The 19,779-nt window shown below is 41.4% G+C and overlaps 1 long non-coding RNA gene across 1 annotated transcript; it reads left to right on the top strand.

The window, feature by feature from the left end:
- The first annotated feature begins 936 nt into the window (after positions 1-936).
- LOC148126812 (uncharacterized) lies at positions 937-6,580 on the top strand. Its single transcript, XR_015741591.1, has 2 exons — positions 937-1,590; positions 6,474-6,580. It is a non-coding gene; the product is annotated as an uncharacterized LOC148126812 (long non-coding RNA).
- Positions 6,581-19,779: the final 13,199 nt, after the last annotated feature.

Here is a 19,779-nt window from a genome sequence, read left to right as displayed (position 1 = left end):
ATCAAGAGCACAGATGGTATGCGATGGTCTTTTGTCTCTTACTCTACTAACCAATTGACATGAGGGGCTGCCACAGAGAGGAAGAGGTCGAGCTAGTTTTCAAGGCACCTGAAGGCCAGACAAGGAATAATGGATGGAAAGTGATCAAGGAGAGATTTAACCTACAAATAAGGAGGAATTTTCTGACAGTGAGAACAGTCAACCTATGGAAGTTGTGGGTGTTTCATCACTGGAAGCTTTCAAGAAGAGACTGGACAGAAATGGTATAGGGCAGTAGTGGCTAACCTTTTTGGGCTCCTGTGCCAAAAATTGTGCACGCATTAGTGCGCATGCACTCGCGTGCCAACCCCCAGAGTGCAGTGCACGCTCCCCCCATGCCCCCTGCACATGCATACGCAATCCACTCCCACCACCTCCTTACCTGCACTGTGCCACACAGCTGATTTTTTGGCTGCTTTGAGGACTTTTTCGACCTCCCAGAGGCTTGGAAAAAGCCTCTGCAAGGCTTTTCAGGCCGAATAACATGCCCGTTTTGTCACTTCCGCTATTACAGGAAGTGACGAAACCGGCCTATTCAGCCTCAAAAGCCTTGCAGAAGCTTTTTCCAAGCCTCTGGGAGGTCAAAAAAAGGCCTCAAAGCAGCCGAAAAATCACCTGTGAGGTGTGCGCATGCGCAGTGAGGTAAGTTTTCCAGTGGCTTGCATGCCGACACAAATGGCTCTTCCATAGGTTTGCCATCACAGGCATAGGATCACCTGCTTGGGCAGGGGGCTGGATTACATGATCTTCAACTCTGTTATTCTAAGACTAGATGTTGTGCCTTGGTCCAATCAAGTAGGCTACTGCTTATCTTCTTAAGTCCAGCTACTAGACTGCAGTAATTCTGAGACCCTGTTTATTTTGTTAAAGTGTAATGTTTGAATGGTAATGTGAAAAGTGAACAAGAGTAAAGCCATTTCATGCCATTTTTGATCAGAATATTACTTTATGATTAGACTTCATTTTGTAAGCTGTGTTTCAAAAGTATATTCCAGTAAACTTTCTAGAGGAAGTAGTTTTCCAAGGAGGGATTGTGACAGTTATTGAAACACCTTTAACCACAAAGAAGCAACTGTATCCTGTTTTAAGATGAATCATTGTAACGTTAGTTCCTTGTAAAATAGGATAAAAAGATGACTGTAACTGTGTTCGAGGTTCCATCTTTTGCCTTGGATGTGAACCCAATTCTGCAGAATTGTGAAATAAAAGCAATCTGAATGAAGATCCGTGTCGTGTTGATATTTGTGTGAAGGCAATCTGACAATCTGGCGAGCCAGCCAGGAGGCTTCACGGCGATCCTCGGCGTTTGGGGACAGGTGAGTTGTGGCCACTCAGTCTCCTTTAGAGACAACCCTTCTCCCCGATCGCTGAGAGGTCCCAGGAGCCTCCGAATCCGAATACCCAGAGAGAAAATTGTGGCCGACCGGACTTCGAGAGATAGAGTGATAGAAGTGGCGGTACCGTCGGAAGAAGTGGTCTGGGACCATATAGAAGCCTGAGTCGGGGACGCCCGCACATCCGCAAACCCGAGGAGGGTCCCGGAGTGATCAGGTAAATTTGTTCCTTTTCAATAGGAGTGGAATTGAAGGCACGTCCTTAAATTTTCTTCTGGGAAGAAAGTCCAGCGCCTGCTGGAGGACTGGTCAGGGTGACGGAAAATGGGAAAAGGACAAAGCAAGGGGTGTAAAGGGAATTCAGAAAGTGAGATAGAATTAGGGAAGGAAGGCAGAAGCTCAATCCCGGAAGATTCGCCTTTGGGACAACTATTGCAACAATGGTTCTCCCCGAATCTTCAACCTTACACCCGGAATTTGGGAAAGAAAAATATGATTTATTTATGCCAACATAGATGGCCAAAATATCCATTGGTGGATCCAAAATTTCCCTATTATTGGCCACCGGAGGGATCACCCAGTAAGTACTGGATGATACAATTGAAAAATTATATATTGGCACAGAAGTACAAAAATGAAATCGCGTATATTGATGTGTGGTTTCATGTTAAATTTGAAGGACCTAGTCCACCCCCATTCGGACAGTTTTCACTTACAGAAAAGGAGGATGATTCGGACGATGATTTTTATCGTCCTTCGCCTCCACAGTACGTTCCTCCAGCAGCGGCGGCAGCGGTGGCTCAAACTCCTCCCTCCCCGCCGCCGGCGCCGCATGCACCTTTGAGAAAGGAGTTGCGGGATCTGGAAAGGAATGTACAAAACTTTCCCTTTCCCTCGACTCCTCAAGCCCAGGCTTATCCCCTCAGGGAAGTACCAAATGGTCTCAATGCAGCGGGACAGTCTGTGGCTATGTATGCCGTTCAACCCATGCGACCCGGGGAATTGAGGGAACTTAAAAGATCACTTCCCCGGCTGCATGAGGACCCACAGAAAGTAGCGCAAGAAATAGAGCTGTTTCTGGGGCCGAATGACTATACTTACCAGGAGATCATGTATGTATTAGGACACCTATTCACCAGGGAAGAACAAGATTTGATTAGGCAGGGAGCAATCCAGCACTGGAATAGAATGCAGATGGGGAATCCACAGGCGGTGCCTGGAGATGCGAAATTTCCTCTGGCTGCCCCGAATTGGAATATACAGGTGGCAGCAGATAGACAGAATATGAGGGATTTAAAGGAGATGATAATAGAGGGGATTCGGAATGCAGTTCCGCAAGGGCGGAATCTTACAAAGGCATTCGAGATTTCTCAGGGGAAAGAGGAATCGCCCGGGGATTATTGCGGGAGGTTGCGACAAAGTTTAGAGAAATACTCGGGGGTTGATCCAAATTCCATGGCTTTTGAGTCAATGTTAAAAATGCAATTTGTGGCAGGAGCTTGGCCAGATATTCAGAAAAAGATTCAGAAGACAGACAACTGGGCTGCACAAGGAATAACGGATTTATTGAGAAGCGCTCAGCAGACATTTGTGAATAGGGACGCAGCCAAAAGTAGACAGAAGTCTCAAATGATGATATCGGTAGCACAGGCAGTAACTAAAAATGAGATGAAAAAGAGTTCTGGAAACAGCTGGGGACAGAGGACAGATATTCCTCAAGGAAGGGGCAGAGGATTTGTGCCCCGGGGGAAACCTATTAGAGGGAAAGGGTTTGCTGCAGGAAGAGGAGGAGGCAGCCGATCTTGTTTCAGATGCGGGAAAGAGGGGCACTTGGTGCGTGAGTGTCCCGAAGGTCGGCGTTCTGAAAGGAGTTATGCTTTATACGAAGACTAGGGAGACTCCGGCTCCTTTAAGGTGACCCAGGAGGAGCCATTGGTGAAAATAAAAATGGGTCCGGACCGTCAGGAATTTACGTTCCTGATAGATACGGGTGCTAGTCGCACGTCAGTGTGTGCACCCATTAGACAAAGGATGGAAGGGGAAAAGACTATTTTGGTGACTGGAGTAAGTGGGAAGCATAATAAGGTGAGGATATTAGAAGATGTGGAGATGGAGAATGGAGAAGTTGAAATTAGAGCTGAGGTATTGTATATACCTGAGGCTGAAGTGAATTTGTTGGGAAGGGATTTGATGGCAGTTTTTGGTTTTCAATTGTGGGGAAAGGATGGCACAAGGATGTGTGTAATGACAACTGAGGATGAGGTTCAGATCAACCCAGGAGTTTGGGCAGATGATGGTGACATGGGTAGGATGGAAATAACCCCAATAAAAATTGAAGTACAGAAGGGGGTAGTAAAGAGCTGGACAGCACAATACCCGATGAGTCAGAAGGGAAGGGAAGGCTTAAAGCCAGTGATAGACCGGTTGTTGGCTCAAGGACTTTTGGAGCCAACCATGTCACCATTCAATTCTCCAATTCTGGCAGTACAAAAGAAAGATGGAAAATACAGACTGGTGGTAGATCTGAGAAAGATCAACTCAATAGTGATACCACGATTTCCGGTGGTACCAGACCCTTATACTATTCTGGGTAGGATACCACCTAAGGATAAGTGGTTTACTGTTATTGATCTGAAAGATGCTTTTTGGGCTTGTCCGTTGGACGAAGGGAGTAGAAATTTGTTTGCATTTGAATGGAATGATCCTGAGACTGGGAGAAAACAGCAGTTAAGGTGGACAGTACTTCCCCAGGGCTATACTGAGAGCCCTTTGTTGTTTGGACAGGCTTTGGAAGAAAAGTTAGTGTCTTTTGAGAAAGGGAAAGGGATCATGTTGATTCAGTATGTGGATGACTTGTTGTTGACTGGGGAGAAAGAGAAAGAGGTTAGAGCAGCATCTGTGGCTTTGTTAAATTGGCTGAAAGAACAAGGATTAAAAGTCTCAAGGAAAAGATTCAGTTTGTTGAAAAAAAGGTGAAGTATTTAGGACATGTTATTCAAGAGGGGTGAGATCCCTAGATCCTGAGCGGGTAAAGGGACTGATGAGTTTGGCACCCCAAGAAATAAGACAGAGGTAAGAAGAAGTTTAGGAATGATTAATTATTGCAGGGCTTGGTTGGATGGACATGCTAGCATGGTGAACTTTCTGAATCAGAAATTGCAGGGAAAAGATGAAGGGATAGAGTGGAGTACAGAGGATGAGGAAAGGTGGGAAAAGATAAAGGAAGCATTAGCAACAGCACCAGTGTTAGCCCTTCCGAATTTAAGGTTACCTTTTCATTTGTACGTGTCAGCTAAGGAAGGGGTGGCAGTAGGAGTGCTTGCTCAGAAAAGGGGGGGACGATTTCAACCCATCGCCTTCCTGAGCAAGATTTTGGAGCCTGTGGTGAGAGGATGGCCAATATGTGTACAGGCAGTGGCGGCTACTGCTATGTTGGTGGTTGAAAGTAGAAAATTGACTTTTGGAGGAGCAATGGTGGTCCATTCTCCTCATCAGGTTATCAGTATTGAGTCAGTTGGCATCCACTTGGATGACAGAAGGAAGGATTTTGAAGTACGAGACTATTCTGAGAACAAGTCCAGATATTGTCATAGGGACAGATAAGAATTTAAATCCAGCTGAGTTTCTTGAGGGAACAAGGAAGGAATGGGAAGTTGAAGACCATGATTGTTTGTTGCAAGTAGAAGTGATGACAAAGGTTAGAAGTGATTTGGAGGAGATACCTTTGGATGAAGGAGAACGATGGTTTGTAGATGGATCGAGTAGAATTGAGGAAGGAGTACGGAAGGCAGGATATGCAGTTGTCACACATGAAGGAGAAGTAGTAGAGAAGGGTCCATTACCACAGGGATGGTCTGCTCAGCGATGTGAACTTTTTGCATTAAAGAGGGCTCTGGAATTGGCTGAGGGGTTGGATGTCACTGTGTGGACGGATTCAAAGTATGCTTGGGGTGTGGTTCACACTTTTGGGAAAATTTGGCAAGAAAGAGGATTCATCAAGGCTGATGGGAAACAGATAGAACAATTGGGGTTAGTGGAAGGAGTGCTGAAAGCTTTGATACTTCCTCATAAGGTAGCAGTGGTACACGTAAATGCACACCAGAAAGGAACAGAAGTTGAAGTAGTGGGAAATAGATGGGCAGACAAATGGGCAAAAGAAGCAGCTGGGGAGGTAATCCTGCAGATGGTATCAGTACCCATGTTGCAAGAAGAGCCCGAAGAAGCTTGGGAACCAGATGAAGAAAAGATCAGGGAAAAGTTGAAGAAAGAGGGGTGTCATAAAGCTGAGAAAGGATGGGTAACAGCAGATGGGGTTAGAGTGTTGTCTGAAACCCAAATGAGAAATGTTATGCAGTATTTACATGAGGGAAGTCATTGGGGGACTGAAGCTTTAGTTCAGGCAGTCAAGCCCACATATTGGAGTTTGAATATGTGGACCACTGCACATGCTATTTGTTGGAAATGTTTAATATGTCTTAAAGTAAATAAGTCATCAGCATGAAAAACTGAAAGGGGGGTAGATCCTTGGCAGTCTGGCCATTTCAGAAAATACAGATTGACTACACTGAAGTGCCACCTAGTGGGAGTTGGAAATATTTACTGGTTATTAAAGATCATTTGACTGGATGGATGGAGGCCTACCCTGTCAGGCAGGCAACAGCTGCCACAGTGACTAAGATTCTGCTGGAACAAATCATACCCAGATATGGCATGCCAGAGGTAGTAGATTCAGACAGAGGCACACATTTTACACAAAAGATATTACAAGAAGTCATGAGGGCTGTGGGGGTGAAATGGAATTTACACACACCATGGCGCCCCCAATCTTCTGGGAAAACAGAACGTGGGAATGCGGAATTGAAGAAACATTTGACAAAATTAGGTTTGGAAAATGGCTTGCCATGGACAAAGAATCTTCCCCTGGCATTGCTACGTATTCGCACTTGTCCAAGAAAAGATGTTGGAGTATCTCCTTTTGAAATGTTAATGGGACGACCCTATCTCACAAACTTCGGAGGTCCCATTCCTGAGTTTCGTGATATGTTTGTGAGAAAATACCTGCAGACACTGTCCAGGTCTTTATTGTCTCTCCATAAACAGGGACTTTTGGCACAACGACCACCCCTGGTGGGGACTCAGCATCCTTATGGAACCGGTGATTGGGTGCTTGTGAAGACTTGGAGGACTGAGAAATTGCAACCTAGCTGGGAAGGACCGTATCAAGTGCTTCTTACCACGGAGTCTGCTGTTCGGACGAAAGAAAGTGGATGGACCCACTACAGTCGTGTGAAAGCTGCACCAGAACCTGAGAAGCCTTGGAGAAGCCACCCAGTGGAAGGACAACCTTTGAAATTGACTCTGAGGAAATAATTGGGACTGAGAAATATGTTTCTGTGTATTTCAACTGCACTTGTGAGTGTTTTTGTCTTACAACAGGTTGGAAGAGCAGGAACCGAACAGACTGAACATGTGCAAAGAGCTGGAGACCTGGGAGATGACTTGTGGACAGAGAATTCGTATATTAAGGACATCAGGAAGACCGCACAAACCTTGAATCTGACAAATTGTTGGTTGTGTATGCATATGCCTGGAACAGGGAAAGGAGGGGTTATATTGCATGGAATACCACTAACACGACAGATGATGGTGCCAGATGGGACAATTGAGACTGGACCTGTGGGTGGGGCTGTAACAAACAAGGTATTCATTCAATTAAGGAGACAGCCTATGTTTGCTTTAAAAGAAGTGTTAAAGGAGGACCATTCCTTGGAGATTGGGAAAAGTGTAATAAGACTTTTGAAATGCCTGCAACATGTTTCAATCATAGTATAGTTAATGCTTATGAATGTAAGAAAGAATATCTGCCATTCTGGAAAAATTATTGTCAAATGTGTGTTTACTTTGAGGACATGATTAACTGGACTAGAGTGTCAAACTTAACTTGGACTATGAGAAGGAATAAATGGTTGCTGTGTGGGAAGTACGCTTATAGAGAAGTACCAAAATTATGGTCAGGCACTTGCACTATGGGGTATGTGTTACCTGCAGTTTACAAGTTGGACGAACTACCCAACACTCGAATCCGGAATAAAAGAGATTGACTCTGGGATACATCATAGGTCTTGGTATGAGGGATTAGCAAGAGCCCTAATATTCCCTCTTGGGATAGGCATGAACTATAGGGATATGACTCGAATGAACAACTTTACTATTGCCATGTTTAATGACACCGTTAGAAGTATTAAGATGATTAATCAGGAATTATCTGAAATCAGGCAAGTGACCCTGCAGAATAGATATGCTTTGGACATAGTCCTTGCAGCAAAGGGAGGAGTATGTGCTCTGGTACATTCCCACTGTTGCACATATATCCATGACTATGAGCCCAATATCACTAGAACTGTAAGAGATATGGAAGACCGAATTTATGAATATCAGAAAGAATGGGATGAGTCAGGTATAGCAGGAGCATTGTGGGATGCCCTATGGTCCTGGTTACCTGATGGTTCCTGGTGGAAATCTATTCTGACCACTATTATAGCCATAGTAGTTATGTTGATATGTTTATGCTGCTGTATACAATGTATTCCAAACTTGCTAAACATGTGGGTGCAAAATTGGGGAAAGATTAAGTTCACTAAGGACGAATCAGAGAAATTGTTATACAGCATTTCAGGGGATATGCTACAAAAAGTAAGTCGAGATTTATGTGCTTTTGAAACAGAAATGATCCAGAAAAGGGGGGAATTGTGAAAAGTGAACAAGAGTAAAGCCATTTCATGCCATTTTTGATCAGAATATTACTTTATGATTAGACTTCATTTTGTAAGCTGTGTTTCAAAAGTATATTCCAGTAAACTTTCTAGAGGAAGTAGTTTTCCAAGGAGGGATTGTGACAGTTATTGAAACACCTTTAACCACAAAGAAGCAACTGTATCCTGTTTTAAGATGAATCATTGTAACGTTAGTTCCTTGTAAAATAGGATAAAAAGATGACTGTAACTGTGTTCGAGGTTCCATCTTTTGCCTTGGATGTGAACCCAATTCTGCAGAATTGTGAAATAAAAGCAATCTGAATGAAGATCCGTGTCGTGTTGATATTTGTGTGAAGGCAATCTGACAGTAATGATAGGAATAGCATAAAAGAGAAATTAAAAGTAAGCAATCATATTTTGAAAAATAATTCTGAATAGAGCAGTGACCTTTCTTTAAAGACCCAATTGCATGTTGCATTTTGCAAATTTAGAGCAATGTTTGAAGAAAATAAAAATTGCATTCAAACTAAAGCACAGCATTTAGAACAAATGTGTAACTTAAATATTTGGGTAAGAAGATAAAGTCACAGTTTTTTTTTTCTATTTGAAAGCAATGTATAAATGTAGGTCCAGAATTTTTTGCCAATTCTAGAGAAGATTGTGGAACTGACTATGATATTTACATGTTTGAAAGATCAAGAATATATCATATCTATCTAGAAGATTTTCATTTAAAAAAAAAAAAAAGCTAATTTTGTAGGCTGGTGGTATACCTTAAGAATGCACCTGCCTGCCATCTGTCTAATTAAATGTAATGAATATTAATTATTAGATAGCATGGAATACAATAAATAGCAACATAAACAGCAACAATAATGAAGATGTTTTAAGTTTTGCAATCAGGTGATGTTATACACCTGATTTTAGAAACAACGATAGCTTCTGCAGAAGTCCTTGGCTTGACATGCAAAACATTCAATCCTGTCACTTGGTAAGAATCAATTACCAATGGCAAAAAAGAAAAGTGCTAAAAGTAAAAGACGTGGGCAGTGTGAACATTTTTGCCTGGATTATTTTCTGTTGTAAGAACCAGGAAGGGAATGACTCATTACTATGCAAATAGGGTAAGCCTTGATGGGTGGTAATTGTTATAATTCATCTCCAAGAGATTTGTATCTTATTTGAAAACATAATGCTACCAAACAACCACTACAGGTGCAAAAATAACTGTTTTAATATCATGGGTGGGTTTTTTTTAAAGTTCTCTGATGAATTAAGAGAGCAGACTATTCCAGCTCAGCAGCAGTTTTCTATTGTCTCAGTTCCTTTTGTCTAGATTATGGACTTATGGAAATTGCTTTTTAAGTCTGACTTATCCCGTCTGCATCTTTTCCCATGGTGTGTAGTATTTTCTGTTCTATGCTTTATTATTGCATTACCACCTCATTTTATTTATTTCTAAAATTTATTGGCTGCCTATTTTATCACAGGGCAACCCCATTAAAGAAAAATTTCACATGCATGCTGGTTAGTGCAAGCGGGCCACTTTGCAAAAATAACCAATAATTAACCTGTTTCCCCGAAAATACGACCTACCCTGAAAGTAAGTCGTAGCTTGATTTTTACACGTGTGCCCAATATAAGCCCTACCCCTCCAAATAATCCCTAATTAAGACCCCACCCACTCCAGAGTGCACAGGTAAAAATTAAGCTAAGGTGAGGATGGGCATGTGTGGAGCTGCCCTACTACTTACCTTTGGACAGTTGTAACCAGGCTTTGCAATCCCGACACCTGCCTTGTTGGCCCATTTCTTCTGCAAGGCTAGCAAGGCTTTTCTGAAGGCCTCTGTAGCTGATAACAAAGCACTAATCACTACCCGATCCAGAGCTCTGTTACTGGCTGCAGAGGCCTTCAGGAAAGCCTTACCGGCCACAGAAGAAGTTCCTGAAGGCCTCTGACAGCAAAAAGGAGGACAGGGATGATGCCAGCATGTGAGATTAGTCAGTGGATGACTTCCCCCCAAAATAAGACCTGGTGCCTTTTTTTCAAACTCTTTTGAAAATGTCTCCAAGGCACCCTCCCTTTAGAGAACATCATCCCTCCTGAGATCAGACTGACCCCAATCTTGGTGGTCTTCCAGAAGGGCTTGAAAACATGGCTTTGCCATTTGACTTGAGGCTGCAAAGTGGGTGAATTGCTAGGGAGAACTACACATACACACACACACGTGTGTGTGTGTGTGTGTGTGTGTTTAAAAATGGTTTTTGTTGTTATTTGATGAATTGCTCTGTGTTTTGTAACTTTGCAGAGATGGGCGGCTATATACATTAAGTAGATAGATAGATAGATAGATAGATAGATAGATAGATAGATAGATAGATAGAAAAAACAGACAGACAGACAGCAGGCAGAGAGATAATGTATGGGTCTAGGTTAGTTCTTAAACACAGCAAGAACATTTAAAATTCTGTCCTCAAACTATGAATTCTGAGTTCTGTTCTGATGGCATATAAGACCCCTGAACAAAGGACATAGTCAGCTGGAACGCTGGGTCACCAAAAGAGGTTCAGTGCCATCACCTTAGGAGTGTCCCCTGTTATCTTAAAAACATTTGGCCCTGGCAGAAAAATGTACTACCTGTTTGACAGTATGAGGTGAGAAAAGAATATACAGCAAGAAAGACAGAGAGCCTGGCACAGCATGCCAGCTTAGCCTCTATTGTTTGGACAGGTTTGCCATGAGTATGTACTCATTTGTCTGTCTACCTAGCTCCTCTTTCTCAATATGTCTAGACCAGGTTTTGTGCATACACACACACACTTTTCCATGTTAAAAATGCAAGAACTCAATTAAAACAAACATGATAGATGAGTTAAATAATTAAAACAGCAGCAGCAGCGAGACATGGAAACAAGTGGGTCAGCTTAAAGTGCATCACCCTAGCAGGAGGTTAAAACAGATTAAAGTCTTGGCTGCCCTCTGAAATTCACTGGGGAGCCAAAAGCAGGTGTCCAAGGTAAGGCAAATGATCTATTCTTACTGGCAGTTTTTTCCATCCTAGCTTATACTTCAATGATTTCTGGTTTGAGGCTAGATGAACTGGTAGGGCAATAGTTCCAACTTGCCCTACTATACTGAATTGAAAGATGAGCCAAACAATAACTGTAAACAATTGGTGGCACAGTGGTTAGAATGCAGCATTGCAGGCAAACTCTGCCCACAGCTCGGAATTCGATTCTGAGCGGCTCAAAGTTGACTCAACCTTCCATCATTCCAAGGTGGGTAAAACATGGGCCCAGATTGTTGGAGACAATATGCAAATAATGCTTATGTTGTAAACCAACAAGAGAATGCTACAAAGCACTATGGAGTGGCATATAAGTCTAAATGCTATTGCTATGTTATGCTAAACTAATATAAAAATATTATTTTTACAAATAATATTTTATTTATTCAATTTATATGCCACCCATCTTTCCATTAGGGCAACTCCGGGCAACTAGCAAAGGCTATTTTCCACAAAATAGTTGTATATCTATAATGCAGACTATGGCAATATTAATGAACTGATTATTTATAGAATATAATTTTTTATTGGCCAAGAGTGATTGGACACACAAGGAATTTGTCTCCAGTGCATACATTTATACAATCAATCACAAAGTGATATGTCACAGATTATAAATGATAATTACAATAATTAATTATAACATACAAACAACAACCTTATGACAAATTATAAGGACTGCTAACCTTTCCTTTGGACTGAGTTCCTACAGGTAAAGGCTATGGAGTGATTTGTGAGAATATTGGACAATGGAAGATAGGACTCTCACTACATTACATTTTGCTTAGGATAATGTAATGAAAATTTTCTGAATTTTTGCAAAAAAAAAAATAGAGATTTTATTAAATTGAACGAGAATAACTAAATGAAAAGAAAGAAGCATTTGGCACAGCATAAGTAAAATATAACCACAAATATCAATGTATGCATAAGTATTTGTTTCCCTTTCATTACATTCAAAACCAATTGTACAACCTGTTCTCATGTTGCTAAGCTGGTAACACCCTCCTTTAAAGTACATCTGTTCCTTTGTTTTCATGAAATCGTTCTTTCTTAGATTTATACCCCGTGTTTACTCTAAATCTGGGCAGAAAATATGGTTCTCCCCTTTCCAGTTGTTCCTTATAACAACTCCCTTATGCGTTAGGTTAAGTTGAGAGTGACTGGCCAAACTCATCCAGTGAACTTTCTTGGCTTAAAATGGACTTGAACTTGGGGCTCAGTGATCATAATCCAACATCTTAATCACTACTTCATGTTGTCTCAAACAATGAAATCACCTTTGTGAAGAACAATTAAAAAAAAACAGAATCTGAGATCAGATTTCATAACCATGGAAACTTTGTACTTTGGTATTGGAGAAGAATCCTGAGAACACCAAAAAATATCTTGGAAAATGAGTGGACCATCAACAAATCAAACCAGAATTTTCACTTAAGGTATACAATTATCCTATTTCAGACACATTCCGCAATGTGTCCAGCTCTCTGGAAAAGTCTTTAATTCTTGCAAAAGTAAAAGGAAGAGAAGAAAATGATTGCCAGCAACAAGATGGATGGACTCAATTACATTAGTGATGGATGCACTGGTAGAAGAACTAAAGCATGGGTGTCATTTGATTTGATTTGACATAAAATATAAAAAGTAATTAATGTATATAATGATATAATGTTAAAAATTTACAGTCTTGTAGGGCCTCATTACTAGCTGTTCCGGGCCACATGTGGCCTAGAGGCTGCAGGTTGGACATGCCTGATCTCAAAGACTAGATTAGAGGACAGACTGTCATGGAGAAAATCAATCTATTATGGTTGCTAGGAATTGACACCAACTTGATGGTATCTAATCTACCAATTTTCTGGTGGATGCCATTTGCAGTTTGATGTACGTAAGCCACTCTAATTATTTAGAGTAATCTGTTCACTTTTTTTTTTTGCAGTGTAAATGTTGCTATAGAGATCTAATTTTAAATTGATCTTATTCCGTATTTTTACTATTTCTTCACAACAATGTGAAGTCACAGCTGCCAGTTATTTAGTTGGTGTTGGCCTTCATATGCATCAAATTCTTTTGAAGAACCTAGGATATTGTTATGTATCATCATAGAATGTGAGAATGTAAACAGCATGGCCTTTTGCAATTGACAGATGGAAATTTTATCAATGCACATATTTTTAAAAGCGCTATCCAAGATTGTTTAGTATGACACCCAGTGTGCCAATAATCATTGGGACAACCATGAACAGTAATCTTTCAATTTTGATTTTCAGATGTTCATACTTTATAATGTCCAATTGTCTTCCATTCTACTACCCCCTGGTATTGCCACATCAATTATCCACACTTTCATCTTCTCAACCACAATTATATCGAATGTGAAGCAAGTCTTCCATCAGTCTGTATTTGGAAATCTCACACTATTTCAACCTACTCATTTTCATATACTTTTCCCCAACAGAATGTTCCCACCAATTTTACATTACTAGTACATGATAATTTTTACCGTGGAAGTGTTTCAGCCGCTGATAGGGTGGGGGAGCCGCCTCCGTAACTTTCACGGTTCCTGCCGCTGCTGCCGCTGTTGTTGGAGATGGCGCTGGAGAGAGAGGGACAGCTGCAGCTCGGCCTGGGCATGCTTGGAATGCAGGAACGGGCTGCGCACTGGGACTTTTGGAAACTTTTGGAAGCCAGAGGCTGGAGCACCAAGGGTAGCAGCAGCAGAGCCACTCGCTCAGTTCTTCTCATGCCCACCCAACTGTTTGGGATTAAACCCAAACTCAGTGTGCGATGCTCCCAGGTACCTCAAAATGTTTTTTTTTTCCTGTTGTTACGGGAATGGGGGAAAAGTCGGAGTGACTCAGATGCTGTTGTTGGAGACAGCGCTGGCGAGAGAGGCGCCAGCACCAGTGGGAACCGTGGAAGCTATGGAGGCCTGAGAAGCAGCTAAAACGCTGCCAGCGGACATCCACACCGATGCTGCCTGCCTGCTAACCTGGGTCTGCAGCAAACGTGCTTGGTGGGGGTAGGAAGCCCTCTGCACTCTGCCATATTGGCTGTTAGGAGTGGCTGATGGCGAGGCATAGCTGCCCGCGGGGGGACTCCTAATGGCAAGTTCCCCCCCACCTCCCCCTCTAATTTCGCATGTTTTAAAATATGCCTAAATTTGGGGAGAGGGGCTTAATTTCATTTTATTCCTAGAAAACATGCTGGGTCTTCTTATTGGGGGGGCCGTATTGTTGGAGAAACATGGTATTATTGTTATTTGTAAACAAGAATGTGAAGTCACAGCTGCCAGTTTTTTTTAGCTGGTGTTGACTTTCATATGTATTGAGTTCTTCCCAAGAACCTGGGATGTCGTAAGGTATCTATGTGCAGATTATTATTTACTATTAAATGCATATAAGAAATGGTGGCACAGTAGTTAGAGTATAGTACTACAGGCTACTTCTGCTGCCTGCCGGCTGCCTTCAATTTGGTAGTTCAAATCTCACTAGGCTCAAGTGACAGCGTTCCAGCAACTCTCCATTCCAATCAGTAACTCCGAGACAAACGTATCTCTCAGAGTACCTTTATTAGGATAGTAATTGGCACATCTGTGATATCCTGAATATGAAAGTTTCTGGGCTTCCCACAATTTCCCAAACTACAAATCCATCCCCCCTTGGCTGTCATCACATCACATGGCCCAATCACGATCTGCCCAAAAGTAAGATCCTTATTTCATCCTGTGCCATACTCAGTGACCTTGAACTAACAAAAGAATTTTATTTTGTCTACTTAGCTACTCAATTGAATCCACCCCAACCCCACTTTCTCAAGCTTGTGGCAGCATGGAAACGTGGAATCTCTTTGGAAGTATGGCTTCCAAAGCTGACATCAAAGTTGACTCAGCCTTCCATACTTCCAAGGTAGGTAAAAAGAGGACCCAGATTGTTGGGGGAAATAGGCTGACTCTGTAAACCGCTTAGAGAGGGCAGTAAAGCACTGTAAAGCAGTATATAAGTCTAGGTGCTATTGCTATATGAAATTTTGTGCATCTGAATTTTGGCAAAATTAAGGCATTCTCAAAATATGCTTGTATACATTCACTTCATTAAGCCTGGGATAAAAGCTAAATCTATATGTGGATTCATATGTAGATCTCCACCTATATAAAAGCACATATCTCTGCTTCTGTACAATGTTCCTTTCATTTAGCAGTCACCAAAAGCTTTGATCCAAATGTATTTTAGTAGTGACAGAATTGGGATTTCTTGCCAGTTTTCCTTTTAAAAGATATAATAATAAAATCAGTGGACAGTTTTGAAATATCCTTTGTGTGGTCTTGAAAAAGCATTCTGTGCATAATCCTCAGTGTACATCTGAAAAATCATTAATTTTATGGGGAAATTGTACGAAAACCTTTCTTGTACATTCTTGGAAATTGCTTGTTTTATTTAGAAATAAGCAAATAGAAGTAAGCAAAATGCACAAACTTATAAAGGAATTGATCTGCTACCTCAGGTCTCCTGGTAGGAGATAACAGCATCTCCTGTCAGCTCTACTTGACTTTTTGTGTCTTTATTTTTTAACATAGTAATTTTATCAAACATTACAATTAAAAAGATTAAAAATCAAATACAAACTGAAAAAACAAAAACAAAGAAAGCATCAAAGACAGCAAGCAAGTAAAAAAATATTAAGAACATAGAAAGAAAAATAAAAGAACTATGTCGGGAGCACTTGTGGGAGATCTCAAGTCCTCTCATTGTGTGGAGAAGAATTATGAAGAATCAAATTATTTGCGGGATCTTCATTCCACTGTGATCATTGGCTCTGCTTCCATTTCTTTCCTTGGAAGTCCATTTTCTGTGTCCTCAGCTACCCTTCTCTTTCACTTTCTCTCTCTCGTTCTTTCAGTGAGGAAGTGAACAGAAATCTATGAGCCCTATTATGCCCACAAACACCTCCCTTTGAGTTCACTAAGCTCCCTACCATATATGACTTTTAATTTCTTCATTTTTGAGATTCTTTTAATTCAGGGAAACAGTGGGAAAGTGACGTGCTGAAATGAAAAATGCCAGCCTACAGTGTCATCTTTCTTTTTAAGGATTTATCTGGAACTTACAATGCCCCCCCCATGTATTCTTAGAGAATAAAAATGATTGGGTATGTATGTGCGATAGGGCTTTCTTGGATATGTGCCCATTTGCCTGGGGAAGAAAAGGATTCTCTGGGAAGGGGCAGTTAGAAGGAACATGTGATCGATTACAGTGAAGTGGCAGTTTCCCAGGAGTGAGGGAGCACATTCCAAATTGGGGGGGGCAAGATAAGAGACCACAAAGGCCAAAGCTAGATAGGAAATAATTGAAGAAAGTTAGCATAGTCATTTCCTAGGATCTCCTATGGTTTATCCATTAGGGTGAGAGTATTAAAGATGTAGTGTGGCAAGATTCTGTCTATTGGATGTAAGCAGGGGTGGGATTCTACCAGTTCTCACCTATTTGCTAGAACCGGTTGTTAACATTCTAAGCAGTTTGGACGACCGGTTGTTAGAAGAAATTACTGGCCTAATCCTGTAAGGAAGGTGGGAAGGAAACATTCTGGTGTTGCTTACAGAAACTGCCTCTCTGTTAACCCTTATTACATTCTTGGCAGAACTAGGCTTCCTGTCTCTAGAACTTATCTGGAGTTTTTTTCCCTTCCTTTGTTGGTACTTTGCTTGTGTGGAGTGACCATTCAAAGTTACAATGGCACTGAAAAAAGTGACTTATGACCATTTTTCACACTTATGACTGTTGCAGCATCCCCAAGTCATGAGAGGCCAAGTGAGGAGATGCGTGCCTTGATGTGAGTGATGTTGAGTTGGCCACACATGACCACCAAGCCATGTCTACCCAGTCACATGACCACCAAGCCACACCCACCAGCTAAGGCATGCCCACAGAACTGGCTGTTAAAAATCTGAATCCCACCCCTGGATGTAAGCAAATAAAGAACTGAACTTCAGTGGTACTGTTCTAGGTCATTCATAGACTGTGTCTGACAGATATCAAGACATAGTGTCACTTCTTTGATTTTTGATCAATGGCTGTTTATGACAAGCACATAGCAGCCATATTGTTAATGCACAAGACATCACGGTGGCAGTCCTTTTCTGAGAATGCCCAAAGCGGCTCTCAAAATTTCAAGGCTATCCACTATTCCCCCTTCCCCCATTGACACAGAAACCAAGTCATTCAATTCTGTTTAGTTAAGGAAAAGATGAGAGGCAGGATAACTGGAGAAAGGAGGAAGATCAAAGGGAAAGGATGGAATACAAGAGAAAGCAGAACAGCCCTTGGATTTCTGGCTACAATTTGTTGTAAGCCACAAAGCAGTGTGAAGTAAAGTTGGTGTATATGTATGTTTATATTTGTGCAGTTCTAGAGGAATGAACTCAAGAACCTTTTTCTTTTGATAGTAAAATTTCCAAAAGTTATTTATTGTTCCAGATAATTTTTTTCCTGGTACAGAACTTATTTTTAATTTTGCAAAGACATTCTTGACTTATTTGATTCCAGAACTTTTCTTATTCAGTTTTTCAAAATCTGCTGAAACACTCAGTCCTTTTTTCTCCAATCAAAATTTTACTATTATTTGTCCAAACAAAACATCAAACAAAAATGTTGGTGCAGATATACTTTCTCACTTTCTCAAATCAGGGGATTTATAAAATCAACTGAAGATGGAAACAAAGTTGTGCTTTGTAAAAATACAGATAGTCCTTATTTGGTGACAATTGGGATTGGTGAAGCAGTTGCTAACTGTAACAATGTATGTGCTTACAATCTTCAGTGTTCATTTGCTTTCTAGACCAACTGTATACATGATTGTCAGCTTTGTAGCTTTGCAGGAAACCATTTAGCCTTCAGCTTGCAGCCTCGATGTGATCCCTAGCAATTTTTTGTATGCTTTTCAAGAGCTATTCTGAAGGTTTGAAGAAATCCGTTTACCTCTTAGTTAACTTCTACTTCTTGATGTACAGTGAATCATTCATTTTAGGAACACGGTTGGGCTCCTTTATATATCGCATTTGTTTTTTTGAGAAATGTAGGTTTTTTTTTTGAGAAATGTGGGTTTCATCCAGAAGAGGTATTCAGCAGGTTCTGACAGTTCTGGAGAATCAGTAGTGAAAATTTTGAGTAGTTCGGAGAACCGGCAAATACCACATCTGACTGGCCCCATCCCCATCTATTTTCTGCCTCCCAGGTCCCAGCTGTTCGGCTGGTTCTTCTTTTGTTGCCCTGCACAGGAGAATGGAGCTGGAAAGCAGGTTAGTGGGGTGGGGAGGCAACAGGACTTTGCAGTAACCTTTCCCCCATGAGTAGGGAGGGAATGGAGATTTTGCAGTATCCTTCCCCTGCCACGCCCACCAAGCCATGCCCACCAAGCCACACTATGCCCACAGAACCAGTGGTAAAAAACTTTCAATCCCACCACTGGTTTCTATATTGGGTTCACACATTGTGCTTAGAGAGAATATGCTTCAGTTTTAGTTTAGTGTAATGTGTGAACTTACCCATAATGAAAAAAAAATCAATGACATAATGAAAAAGTCAAGAAAAATCTTGACTTAGTAGAATGTCTTGAGGCAATCCATATTACATTATTTCTTGCCTTTTCTTGTTTCTTGTGTGTGTGTGTGTGTGTGTGTATATATATATATATATATATATATATATATATATATATATATATATATATATATATTTGTTTTCTGAGGTTCTCGGGTATTTAGTATGTGGATCTTTGGTTGTTCGGGTTTCTCTCGCGTAAGATTCGAAGTATCTGAAGCACGTTCGATGAAGTCTCATTCATCATCTTCAGGCTTCTGTCTCCGGCTCTGTGCTTCTCAGAGTAATGTGAGATTGGAGCTGCTTCCTCCTTTAACTGCCAGTGGGGTGGGACTTGATTGGGTGGGGGCTTGGCTGTGTTCTGATTGGGTGGGGGTGTGTTCTCATTGGTAGGGGTTTGGCTGTGTTCTGATTGGTTGGGGGGTTAGCCGTGTTCTGATTCCAATCAGAACCCAATCAAGTCCCACCCCACCCAATCAAGTCCCACCCCCACTGGCAGTTAAAGGAGGAAGCAGCTGCAATCTCACATTACTCTGAGAAGCACAGAGCCGGAGACAGAAGCCTGAAGATGATGAATGAGACTTCATCGAAACGCTGCTCTAGATACTTCGAATCTTACGCGGGAGAAACCCGAACAACCAAAGATCCATATATATATATATATTTTCTTCAGTTCATTTGTACCCGATTCTCAGAGACTGCTTTGACAAGTCCCTGGAGTTTTCTTGGCAAGGTTTTTCCGAACAGTTTGGCTATTGTCTCTTTCCTAGGGCTGAGAGAAAGTGACTGGCCCAAGGTCAGCTAGCTGGAATTGTGCCTCAGAACTCATGGGATCCCAATCTGTAGCCTGATGCCTTAATCACTAAGGTAGTCCTCAGTTAACTACTGCAAATTGAATCTGGAATTTCCATTATAAGTCATTCGAGTCATTTGTGTCCTCATTCCATTTTAAAATAGTTTTTATGATGGTGGTAAAATAAGCCACTGC

Source organism: Pseudonaja textilis, chromosome 2 (genome assembly GCF_049901715.1).
Source record: "Pseudonaja textilis isolate UNSWEBS1 chromosome 2, rPseTex1.2, whole genome shotgun sequence".
Lineage (NCBI taxonomy): Eukaryota > Metazoa > Chordata > Lepidosauria > Squamata > Elapidae > Pseudonaja > Pseudonaja textilis.
The sequence above is the reverse complement of the archived record's forward strand: the minus strand, read 5'-3'. Positions and strand labels throughout refer to the sequence as shown.